General features: G+C 43.4%; 1 protein-coding gene across 2 annotated transcripts in view; it reads right to left on the reverse strand.

Moving 5' to 3' along the window:
* Positions 1–13404, reverse strand: part of LOC136674271 (roundabout homolog 1-like) — a 237555-nt gene that overhangs the window by 192479 nt on the left and 31672 nt on the right. The window lies entirely within an intron of this gene.

The raw sequence follows: 13404 nt of genomic DNA on the forward strand, positions 1-13404 counted from the left end.
CCTTAACACACCGCCACCATGTAAATGTAACTACAGTGGTCACAATGACCCATCACCCAAATAATACCTGCTCTGTGGTGACCCATGAGGTCTTGACCATTGAAGAACAAGGTGAAACAGAGCTAACAAAGTTTGCATGGCAGCAGTTGGACTACAGTGCATAATTTTAGAGTTATAAAGTGCATCTCTAATGGGCAATGACAGCAGAAACTAAGAGGTCATTTTAATGTTTTGGCTGATCAGTATGAAAGCATAAACCCAACTCATTCTTTTGCACAGTGTGGCACAGTAGACGAGGGAAATTTTTACACAAAGCTGAACAAATAGGCCAACTCACAATCACTTGGCTTCCCCTCATCCACTAAAAAGACCCTAGTGCCACAATTTTTCAATTAAAAACCAGATCCAAGATGGAAAAAGCATACGCAGAGAGCACATTAGCGAGGGAATGAGAGATGGAGCGAGGGAGCGATGGTAAAAATACGACGGAATACACGGATCAATGATACTCCGTCTCAACCCCAGAGCCTCGAGGCATTAAACGAGTCTGAACATATTCGAGGTCTAAGGCCACAACCAGCGAGGGCTGGCCAATGCGGTCAACGCTCAGGCCCAGTCGACATATCCGTCAGCATAATAACTGTAATCAGCATAACTTTTACCTTTAAAACCAACTATCAGTCATTATTTGTGGTGGCTGATGACTGTGGGGTTTACCTCCATGATTTAGGTGCTGGTGTTTATTTCCCTTTCTTTTTATTTAAGGACCATAGGTATGTCCAAAAGCCATTGTCCACTGCTATTTTATGCACAATTGAGTAGCATGGTGTCTTTTGCCTTTTGGGTTTTGGTAAAATATGGAATTACATTCCGCATATAACATTTTGGCTTACAGGGGTCTGATTTTCTGCAACAGCTTCCAGAAAATTACAGGGTTTAGGGGTTCAGGGATATTTTTTTCATGTAGTAATCCTTGATTAAATTTATTCTGATTTAATGTTTGCGCTAAAAGAGGCAAACGAGGACAGAGCTCATAAACAAATTGGGTCTCCATAGGGATAATCCACAAAAATCTCGCCTAAATCAAACCTCCTGACCTCTTAAAACAACAGGTTTGGTTCTGAGAATAAACTTAATACAGAACCTGGAAAATGAAGAGGTTCTATCAACTTAAAGTATGTGCATTTTTGTATGTGGGACAATCTACAGCATTGTGCTGATCAATATGATAAATGTCAAGTCTTGGCTAGTGGAGCTCACCCCCCACCCCTCACCTATGGTCCCACTTTCACTGGAATGGTGTAAAATACGTGTGGATGAGTTGGAGTGGCATTTGTGATCCAATATTATTACCTAATATACACACGGCTGAATGCCATCCAATGTTCACAGAAATGTCTACAGTAAACTCTTGCCAGAAGAGCACAAGCTGTTAGTTGGAGCTATTTAGAAATAAGCATAGTTCCAATACCATTATGAACTGTGAAAACAGCTTTAGGAAACAGTAAATCTTTTTCTGCCACTGACTCAGCTGAGTGGGAAGGAGGAAGCCATTTTAAATATAACTGAGGTCTCTAGGCTTCATCCTAGTAACTGTGTATTTGGATATGCTTAACACTGGTAGTGTTCAAGGCACCCAAAGACCACCAAAGAAAAGCAGCAGTGCTATTTCTTCCAGCCGTTTAATATCACAGTGTGTGGGGGGAATGTTAGGGCTGTGTTAAATGAAGCGGTGCTGACAGACAGATGGTTTATCCCCAGTGTTTAATCCTCCTCACCTGTCACCTGTCTCCTTACCCTCCCCGCCCCCCACCCCACCCCCCTCTCTCTCTCAGGGCCAAGGCTGAGCTGACATTAGACCTTATTAAATCATAACTTTTCCCCCTGCAAATCAATAAGCAATTAGTAGAGGATGATAAGGGAAGGGTGCACCTGGACCTACTATTACTGCCACGCCCCTGCTAAGCTTTCTTCCCTTGAATTCTCCTCATATTTGATAGGCCTCGGGGAATGCTGTTGGGCTTAAAGCTTTGTAAACTCTCCTGAATCTTTTTTTTTAAACCTGCTGGTTGCAGACTAACATGCTTTTACGGTAGAACCTTCCCCTCACACTACTGTATACGCTTCCCTCTATAGACACTGCTCTGAGATGAATCACTAACATCAATCGCCGTCTTATCCACTCAAAGAATGTAAAGATTTCACCAGGTTCTGGCAGTAGAGACTCACTCTAGCTGTTTTAAAGTACAGTTCATACTGCCTTGAAATGTAATAAACATACATTTCTTTTTTTTCCTGCCAGCAATTATTAAAATATAAACAACACTAAACCAATGTAAACTCTAATATTCATGGGTTGCGGGGCGCCAGCATTACCGTGTTTAACAGTCACAATAATCGGGTACTGTCACGGTTGGACAGGACAGACAAGGGAGCTGGACGTAAACGCAAGGAATCTTTATTTAACAGGACCAAAACAAACAAACACCATCAAGGAGTTTCACAAACTAACCACACGCACAAAACAGGAACAGACAGGAAGACTGACAGACAAACGAGAACAGGGGTAGCCATGGGAGCCGCAGAGAAAGAGAAACACACATCTACACACACAAGAACCAACAAGGGAACACTGAAACAAAGGGACTTTATATACAGAGCACTGACAAGGAACACCTGGGGACAATAACGAGAGGGCGGGACTACAAAGGAGACACTGACGAGAGGGCGGAGCTAAGGCAGGACTAGGGCAGAGACAATAACAACAACCAGAGCCATGTGCTACATGAGCACATGGTGAGGAAAACAGACAGGATGTCGTTTACGTTACAGGTAAAGCTCTGTTCATGTCAGTCAGCAGGGGAGCTCTGGTCATGTTCCAAATAGTGCCATACTCACTACATACTCACTGCACATCACAGATAATAAAACTAATAATACCGCACCCATACAGTACTTAGAAATGTGAACCTTAAAGCTCACTAACATTGAAACTAAATCTTCAACATACAATGCACTACGTGAGTGAAGACAAAGTTTGTTTTTGTCACTGATCACTAATTTTCAGACAATGGAACTACTTTGTTTATTAAATATTTAAATATTATTAAATATATTATTATTATTATTATTATTATTATATTATTATTATATAATATATTATTATATACTATTAAATTTTAACTTTTTTCCTGGTTCAAAGGAGGGCGGCACGGTGGTGCAGTAGGTAGTGTCGCAGTCACACAGATCCAGGGACCTGGAGGTTGTGGGTTTGATTTCCGCTCCGGGTGACTGTCTGTGAGGAGTTTGGTGTGTTCTCCCTGTGTCTGCGTGGGTTTCCTCCGGGTGCTCTGGTTTCCTCCCACAGTCCAAAAACACACGTTGGTCGGTGGATTGGTGACTCAAAAGTGTCCGTAAGTGTGTGTTGCCCTGTGAAGGACTGGCGCCCCCTCCAGGGTATATTCCTGCCTTGTGCCCAATGATTCCATGTAGGCTCTGGACCCACTGTGACCCTGAACTGGATAAGTGGTTACAGATAATGAATGAATGATTCAAAGGAATTATTTAGGCAGACAGTCCCGGGGGGAAAGGATGAGTCAAAAGAAAATGTGGACTGTACTTCCTGTAGTATCTTATTCACTGAAACAGAACACTACTTTTGTAACACGATTACTAAAGCTTGTATATGAGCTTTGTCTGAATACTCGCACAGAGTCGGTCATAAGAGCAGAGAAATGCATTGGAGTATAATGTGCTAACCGTTTCCCTTTAGATCCTATGATGCAAATGCTAATGTGGTTAACAGTAGATAACAGTCTCCTATTTCTCCTTCTGCACCTTATGCAACACTGTAGGATCCTCTACCCCCTTAAGCAAAGAAGCAGAGGTGTTGTGAGACTCCCTCCAGCACCCCAACCCTAACTGTGTATGAGACAAACGTATCCATACAGAGTTAGACAAAGTCTGACAGTTTCAAAACCCTACACTTGAATGTTATTTCACCATTAATCACTACATTAAACTCCTTTGTAAACCAGCAGTGAGTTTCGACCCATAGCCACAGCTATGCTAAGCCGCCATGTCCCCACAGGGCACAATGTGTCTGTACTCGCCGCCTCAGCGTGGAATATGATAATCACAGGGTTTAAAACAATGAGGGAATACATCATAGAGTCAGCCCCCATAACTCACCTTAATACACCTGCCCTTCCATAAACACTTAATAGATTGGAAACAGCCGCCAGCTAAAGAGCGAAGCTATAAATCACAACAAAGCAGTGGCAGGTGTCACCATGAGGAGATGTCTCAAACTCCAGCTGAGAGACTCGCTCACACTCAGCTCTTATCACAAACATGCCTTTTGGCTTTGTGCCAACCAGAGGGGTGCTTCCCAGAATGCCCTTCTCCACACAGGTGAGGAGGACATGATGTATTATGATACATTAGCGATTAAAAGCTTCTTATCCATCACTGAGCTGAAAAAGTCCAGTCAACTTTAATTCAGGAGATTGCAGATGGCAGCAGTCTGCTTCTGGGTATCTGTGTTCGGCTGATATCTGTGGGAGAAAACAATAACTCTCATCCAATCCTGGAACTAATCTGCCCTGAAATAGCCTCCACTCACTTTCTGATCTGTTATATTGTTGGCTGTGTATTTCTGCCTGTGTACTGGTGGAGGGTTTGAGTAGACTGTGAGTGATAGCCCAGGTTTAGATGCTCATCTTGAATAGATTTAATTATTATATGTATAAATAGGAGGGCGGCACGGTGGTGCAGCAGGTAGTGTCGCAGTCACACAGCTCCAGGGGCCTGGAGGTTGTGGGTTCGTTTCCCGCTCCGGGTGACTGTCTGTGAGGAGTTGGTGTGTTCTCCCTGTGTCTGCGTGGGTTTCCTCCGGGTGCTCCGGTTTCCTCCCACAGTCCAAAAACATGTTGGTAGGTGGATTGGATTGGTGACTCAAAAGTGTGTGTGTGTGTGTGTGTGTGTCTGTGTTGCCCTGTGAAGGACTGGCGCCCCCTCCAGGGTGTATGGACCCACCGCGACCCTGAATTGGATAAGCGCTTACAGATAATGGATGAATGAAATGAATGTATAAATTGGTTTTAATAATTTTTGTGTAGCTATATTGGAGTTAAAAATTCAAACATTCTCCTTCTCTTTTATCAAATGATGCGTAGAATTAATGATAATAACAAACCAAAAGGAAGTAAAAAATCCTACACTTTAAATAGTTTGAAAATGGCAAGTGAGAAGAAGCTTCACTGCATTAGTTATGAGTTCCATCGAGGAAAGGCACTGCTGAAGCATGCACAGTGAATTGTGCACACACACATTTTGGGTGAATACGCATGAATTGTTCTGTTCTTGGGGTTAATATTGCATCAAAATGTACATATTAGTTTTGGTTAGCACTCGGGAACGTAGAGGATAAATCACTAAAGCCCAGCAATCCCCACTAGATCCACCAACAGTGTGAAAAGGCAAACTGAAAATGCCAAGGAACAGACCCTGGTGAAATGTAACTGTAAAAGTGAAGTATCTGAATCTGAAAGTTATTCTAAGTTTTAGTCTAAGACGGATTCCTGGGGAAATTAAAGATATTGTTGAAAGGCACGAGTGACTCTGACTACGGTGCTCAGTCCAGCAGATCTATGAGCCATGCTGACTTCTGAAAATGATAGGTTTTATCAGCCCATTTGATGTGTATTAGCTGGCCAGTGGCACATCCTGCTAATGTCCACCCGCAGGCCAGTATAATTCACATTCACACTTCATCTGTTTCACTGCAAGCATAACCACAGTCTCCCTGTCTCCACTGCTCAGTCCACCACACAGCAGATGCTTTGTGTGAAAGAGGGAGGGGAGAGAGAGAGAGAGAGAGAGAGAGAGAGAGAGAGAGAGAGAGAGAGAGAGAGATGGAAAGAAAAAGACTAGACAGCAAAATGTTATGTGCCAGTATTCGAGAAACAGTCACAGGGCCTTGAGCTGTCCAGTGACATTACACTGGTTTGACATTTCTTGGAAGAAGCCAGCACCAGCCTTTACTTTCCCATCATGCAATCAGGAGAGATCTAGCTAGTGGGTGCAACTGACAATCACAAAAAAGGAGGAACATAAACACCATATTAAGACTAGGACTTTGTCAAAATCAAAATCACTCACAAATTTATTTAGAGGCAAAACAGTTAGGGAAACACACCAGATCAAGTTAAAGCTTAAAAATACTTTACAATGAAGTGTGGACTACAGAAACATATAATAGGTACATAATAGATATATACAAATATTTTAATACAGGAGCCAAAAAGCTCATCTGCTGCCATCAAAGGTTAATTAATATCATTCATTCATTATCTGTAACCACTTATCCAATTCAGGGTCGCGGTGGGTCCAGAGCCTACCTGGAATCATTGGGCGCAAGGCGGGAATACACCCTGGAGGGGGCGCCAGTCCTTCACAGGGCAACACAGACACACACACATTCAGTCACACACTCACACCTACGGACACTTTTGAGTCGCCAATCCACCTACCAACATGTTTTGTGACTGTGGGAGGAAACCGGAGCACCCGGAGGAAACCCACGCAGACACGGGGAGAACACACCAACTCCTCACAGACAGTCACCTGGAGCAGGAATCAAACCCACAACCTCCAGGCCCCTGGAGCTGGTTGACTGCAACACTACCTACTGCCCCACCGTGCCGCCCCTTAATTAATATCATGTAATTTATTATTTAAAGAGTTACTGGAATTTGTACTTGTTAAACATCTCTTTTTTCCTAGTAAAATAGTAAAATTCTTGTATTTTATGGGTGACAGAATCTTAATCAATGTCACAGTTCCTGTGTAAAACAGGCTGAAGAAGAAGCAGTATGCATTTTCATATTCGTATGTGAGTGTGAAACAACCCTCCCTGAGGAAAGCAAATAAAACCAAAGTGAAAGGAAGAGATTTTACGAATACTTTTCAGCACTCGGTTAATTAGACACCACATAGACAACAATGGCAGCCATTGTGTGGCTAAGAGAAAGGGCTTTGTGTTAGATTTTTTGAAGAATCTTGTTCAAATGCTGATAACGAAGAGTTATCACGCTCTGTTTCATCTCACATCCTTCAGAGACATAGACCAGATCCACACCTGCCCTGGTGAGTCTAGACTCAGGCCTTTTATTATTCTAAAACCATTATGTTTCTCTGTGTGCTCTGCTATTGTTTTTGACAGAGATAAAAAGGTTTATACTGTCAGTGTCCTAAGAACAAAAGAAGAACCACCAATAAGTAGTAAGCAATATCTCTGAAAGTGATTATCTTCTATAAAGAACAGCTCATGACTCCCTGTACGAACCATTTTATGCTCCACAGAGCAGGTCACCAACACCGGGCGTCTTTGTTTAAAATCTGACACATTCAGGCCACTAGATGTCAGTATAATGTGAAGAGGAATCACTGGAGAAAATAACTGATCTAATGTGACAATGTTTTATTTGGATCATTTCTATTGGTCCAGTCATAAAATATTTGTATTGGTGTGTTCAGTATGCACATATATTCAACTAGAGTACAAGCAGAGACCATAACCAAAAATGGGATCATGCCTTTTTGTCTGACTATATCTGACAATATGGCAGCAGTTATATTTGTTTTGGCTGCTGAATTCCTTATTAAAGAGAACACAGGAGCTGAGTGTGTTTTCTCCAGAGTTTATTAGGCCACATTTTCCACATACTGCCTCAGTCTCAGACAGGCCACTTCCTCTGAGGGTTTTTGGTCGTCGAGCCTAGTGTTCCCAAAAACACCCAAAACACTGGATATAAACCACACAAGCCAAATCTCCCAGCTGTCTTCCGGTTCTCTGAGTTTATACACTCCACTTCTGTTAGACCCTTTCCTACCAGCCTCATAAAACCACCCAGAGATCAAGCTGATTACAGCATTCATATGCCACCAACTTTATGGCGTTCAGCTTTGTTGATGGTCTAAGCTATGTTCTGGAGAACTGCTTATGAACAAACACATGGCTGAAGTGTGGTCGAAGAACTGTGGTTGCGAGAGTCATAGCAGACAATTCACAAAGTAAGAGTCACCGTGTGAAACATTTCTGGGAAACGGTCACATGATATTAGTAACAGAGGTGATAGAGGGGACTCATGGATAAGGCTATTGTTTCAACTAGCCTAGTAACTAGCTAATGTGTTAGCTTGTGCTTAGTTCACAATCCTTTTATTGAATAATATTGCAGGCACTGAGCACTGTCTTAAAAACATCAGCACACAGCAGACTGTAGACCAAGGGACCACTCAGATTACTGCACTGTGTACAAGAGCTAACTCGTGTTTAACTCGTGTCGTCTGTGCAGTTTATAACTGCACAGACTTTTACTCTGAAAAATATACCAATAGAAATATTACTAACACCTGTGAGTAATAAAATATTGAGAAGGCCTGATATTATTGGGCTGACACTGGCCTGGATTCAAATGATTTATTAATCTGAAATATCTGTAAATAGGACTGTGAATAGAAAAGTGCTAAAAAGTAGCAATTTCTCTAAAACTCTGTTTAAAAACCTATGATCCTCCAGCTTTGCCCTGGAGTGGACCCACTGCAGTCCACTGTTTTCTTGCTGTCTAGGAGATGATAGGTGGTGGGACTAAACCCTGTAAAACTAGCGTGACCAGTAAGCTGATTTTAATTGATTTATGTAAATGATTTGATTTAAATGCTCCCAAACCGCCAAAGCTGCCGCGTAGTCATTAGGGAGCAAGGCAGCTCACTGTGTATTGAGACACATCTAATTTGAACACCACATTTTATAAATAAACACTTTAACAGCTATCACTATATACTCCATAAAGATGAGTTATACTTCCTGTGCACTGAACTCAATACAACGTTTCGCACGACAGAGCATGCGCGTTCCTGTTATAACAAAAAGCAACCACTAGAGGGCAGTGCAATTCCACAGTACGCACATTTCCTTCATACACAGCACACTCAGCTGCATGGAGCGTTCTTTGGGCCACAGCTCTGCATGCTGTAGTCTGCCTCCTCACGCTATCCCACCCTCCTTAACTTTAGAGGGGGCTGTTAATGTGCTCTTTAGTTGCATCAGGTGTGTTTAGAGGTCTCTAAAATGGACCAGAGCCAGAACTGAGGTCCACTTCTCGTAAAAATGAACCACAGATCATCAAGACAAGAGGTCAGTCTGTGGTTTCTTTACAAGACATTCATTAAGAGCTGGTGCATGAATGATAAAATAATACAAGTGGCTGTCTGTTGGGGTTTTGATGGATTTACATAGAGTGGAAGACAAAGCAGAAGCAATATCACCTCCTCTCTCTCTCTCTCTCTCTCTCTCTCTCTCTCTCCTCTCTCTCTCTCTCTCGCCACACAGATAGTGACACACACATTTTATTAAGTGAGGCTTATGCATTCACAGCCAAATTCAAATTCATACAATGCCTATCATCAGAGAGGAGTGTGTGGAGGCAGCTGGTAGAGATGCAGCTAAATTAAGCATCTTATTGAGTTTCTGAGCATTCCTTACAGCAGCTTCACTGGGGGGAGGAGGGTCACTGTGTGTGTGTGTGTGTGTGTGTGTGTGTGTGTGTGCATGAAGGGTGGCAATGTGCCCAACAGAGTAATGACTTTCATTAAAGTGTATATGTGGGTGGGTGGGTGCGCGTGTGTGTGTGTGTGTGTGTGTGTGCGAGAGAGAGACAGAGACCTTCTATTCTTACACTGTCTAGGGCTGTCTTATGAACCAGGAGTTCTTGCTTCACTGTCTAATGTTAAAGCTTAGTGAGAGCCAGCTCTGGCTGCAGCTGTACTCTCTTGATGAATCACGTTTTATCAAACAATCAGCGCGGCCACTTTTACTGCACACCTGGCCTCCTCTAGGGCGGGTAAGGATTGGATTTTGGAAGACAACAAGCCTTAGACCATTCAGAGTTGAGCTTCTAACCCATCAGAGACAGCCTCTGTTTAATCAGACTGTGGCAATAGTGACGGCATTGCTTTTTGCTTTTCATTCGGACTCTTTCTATTTACTTAGCAAGTGAAGTAGGCCTCAGAGAAGAGTTTGAGAGGGTTGGCCTCACATGGCCCCAGGAAGCGGGAGGGTCATATGTCGGATCTGGGAGACCATGATCCATGGAGAGGGAGAACCAAATGCCACGATTATGGCCGTCAGTGATGCCTTTCATGAGCCGTCCTGTTAGTGCCAGCACCACTGGTAGATGGCTGTGTGATGCAGGATGTTTACCGCAGGACTGTTACAATTACCGCTCTTAACACCTCGTCAGCATCACAAAAGGCCGCAGTGGGGTTGTGCCAGACTCGTGGAGTCACTCAGAATGGCAGCAGGTCGTATTCAGTGATGAGTCCTGCTTTTGTCCGTGTGGAGGCATCGTGGTTTAGTTCACGTTTTGTTGCCACGTGTCACACGTCCAGACGCCCGGTGTCATGATGTGGGGTGGAATTCTGTACAACGCCAAATCACCTTTGGTCTTCATTACAGCTGTGGGATGGAGTGTGGAGGACACCATTAGGAACGTCTGCAGCTCCAGGCCAAACTGAGAAACACCAATTCTGTACGTGTAGCTCAATAAACATGGCCCATTTCAGTCTAAATTGTAGATGTCTCAGTCTAAAGTAATCATTTATTGTTCCTGGTAGCATTTTTCCTCCTTCACAATATCACTGCAATAAGAAAATGAGTGTAATTTTACTCCGTGATTAGGCTTTTTACATGAACATCACACTTGGATGTGTTTACACAAGTGATTACTTCATTTTTGGTGTCTTCAGGGTTAAAAACAAAGCCTTAGGACCTTGAAAGGTTAGTTAAGAATGGAATAGGTTTGGGCTGTGTGTGTGTGTGTGTGTGTCAGTGTGTGTGTGTGTGTGTGTGTGTGTTGTAAGTAGGCTGTGTGTCAGAGTGGTTAACCAGGGTCTCGAGGGAACACCCCACTTTTTTTAATACTAGGCATGATTCCTAATTCTGCATTCTCCAGCAGCCCTAGTGTGTGTGTGCGTGTGTGTGTGTGTATGTGTGGGTGGGTGTGTTAGGGGACCGTGTGTATTGTCTCGTCATCAGTAGCTGCTAGAGAAGAGTGAACAGCGATGTGCACAGATGGCCGCTCACTCACACAGCTCCCAGTGTGTGTGTGTGTGTGTGTGGAGCTGAGCGAGTGAAAACACTTAATGTGTCAATCACCGGCCCCACAGGCCGCTTCCCAGCCCAGTCTGACACTCCTCCAGCGCCGGGGGGCACAATACAGACCCCTAAACCTCCAACCGCACACCACCAAACTGACACTGATTAACACTCCCAGCAATCTGCATGCATTAACTACCCCAGCGATAAACAAACACCAGCCTGTACCTGCAACTCCTACCCGCCTGTACACACATAACCATCCCTCTCATTGACACACGCTCTACAGCCTGGCTTTTCACGCAGTGGAGAGTTTTAACTTTGATAATCTGTTAAATCAGGGCTCTCGGTTAAAGCGGGCCACATCTGCTTCGTTTAATGAATGAGCATCGACCACGGCAGTTATTCACTGACTATAGGATCATCCTACACCCTCCGGAACCTGTAGTATCACTACACACTGAACAATCACTGGATTAGGAGCGCAGACCTTGTATATACACTCATTATCTACTTTAGATAACTCAGCTCCACTGACCACACAGGAGAACTTTGTAATTCTATGGTTACAGACTGTACTCCACTTGTTTTGTTTAGATTTTCTTTTACTGCATATTTTCTTACCTCATTTCACTCTGTTCTTCAATCATCAGGACCCCACAGGACCACCACAGAGCAGATCTGATTTCTAAGATCATTCTAAGACAGTTCTGTGCTGGTACGAGTGGATCAGACACAGCAGTGCTCCTAGAGTGTCATTGTGACACAATGAGTGGTCCATGTGCCTTTCAGGAAGGTAGACATCATTTCAGCTGTAAGCGGGTGCAAACCCTGTATAAATACCCTACATTACCCAACGCGGTTGCCATGGTTACTGATTGTTCTCAGGTGTTCTTCTTTTTCTCTCTCTCGCCTGTGTATACCCCATGTCTTTGTCTTGTCCTTTGCTTCTTTTATTGATTTTTACCGGGCCACGGTGGTCTGTGTCCTCACTTCTCCAGCGTGACAGGGTTCTGTGTTCTTAGTAAGAATGGTGAGTTCTGACCACTCACACTTGCTTCCTGCCTCCTTGCCCTTTCAGATTGAGAAAGAAGACTCTGCTGACTCTGTTCTAAAAATATAAGTAATTATCAAGAAATGTTCTGATTTGAAATGTCATGATCAGTGTATGTTCTTAGCTAGATATCTACATTAGATGTGATATATGTCTTAAATACTGGTGTGAAAGCGCATGCTGTAAGAGCCTGGCTCTTTATAGTTACTTTGTTCTTCTTTGAGGTATTATTCAGTGCTGCTCATGGCATTCAGTTTCCAGTGAAACACATGCTAATCTACTGTTTGGATTTGGCTCACTGGATTATAACAGTGCTCATTTAGGGCTGTTCTGTGAGCTGTCTTGGAAATGAGATCATTTACAATATGCCTTCAACTGGAAACCAAGACAAATGACTGTGATACGTTTTACAACAACTTCAACTAATAGAGAGAGAGAGAGAAAGAGAGAGAGAGAGAGAGAGAGAGAGAGAAAGAGAGAGAGAGAGAGAGAGTGTGTGTACTAAACTGTTGCTGGGGTGGTCCCCTGAAAGTACAGTTAGGGAACAGAGTTATATTCTCCTCCTTTGCAGTGATAATATTTAAGTCTGCACTATTTCAGTTGCTATGTCTTGACTATGAGCTCTCCTTTCTGTTAAAAACATCACACACGGTTTAAAACTGCCCCTTTCCTTCTATAAATATGAATGTTGTGTCATTTCTAAGGTGCAGGGGCATTAAACCCACCGTTGTCTCTCGGTACTTCTTTTGTGAGAGGGCCAGCTGGGAGAGAGTGGGTTTTAATGCGGGCCTCTGAACAAGCCAGCAGTATTTTCACAGTTGATTTTATTTGCAGGGTTCATCATTTTCAAGCAGAAGCTCTCTGTAAATTGAGCTGTCTGTGGCGTGTGTGTTTGTGTGTGTGTGTGTGTGTTATTGAGGACTGTGCAGTCTAACTCTCCATCGTCTGGTTACCACAACAACCGTTGCTGATCACCAGCCAAAAGTCATTTGGGATCAGACAGTGGTTCCACACACTTTCACTCACACACACACACACACACACACACACACACACACACACACACAGAAAGAGAGAGAGAGAGAGAGTCATCAGTGGTCTCCAGGACTCTCAGAGCTGCGGTTGGGTTATTGTTTTTCAGCACCATGGACAGCCACCTCGCTGCTCCACTATCTACTGTCCTCACCACT

The sequence above is a fragment of the Hoplias malabaricus genome, chromosome 18 (genome assembly GCF_029633855.1).
Source record: "Hoplias malabaricus isolate fHopMal1 chromosome 18, fHopMal1.hap1, whole genome shotgun sequence".
NCBI classification, from domain to species: Eukaryota; Metazoa; Chordata; class Actinopteri; order Characiformes; family Erythrinidae; genus Hoplias; species Hoplias malabaricus.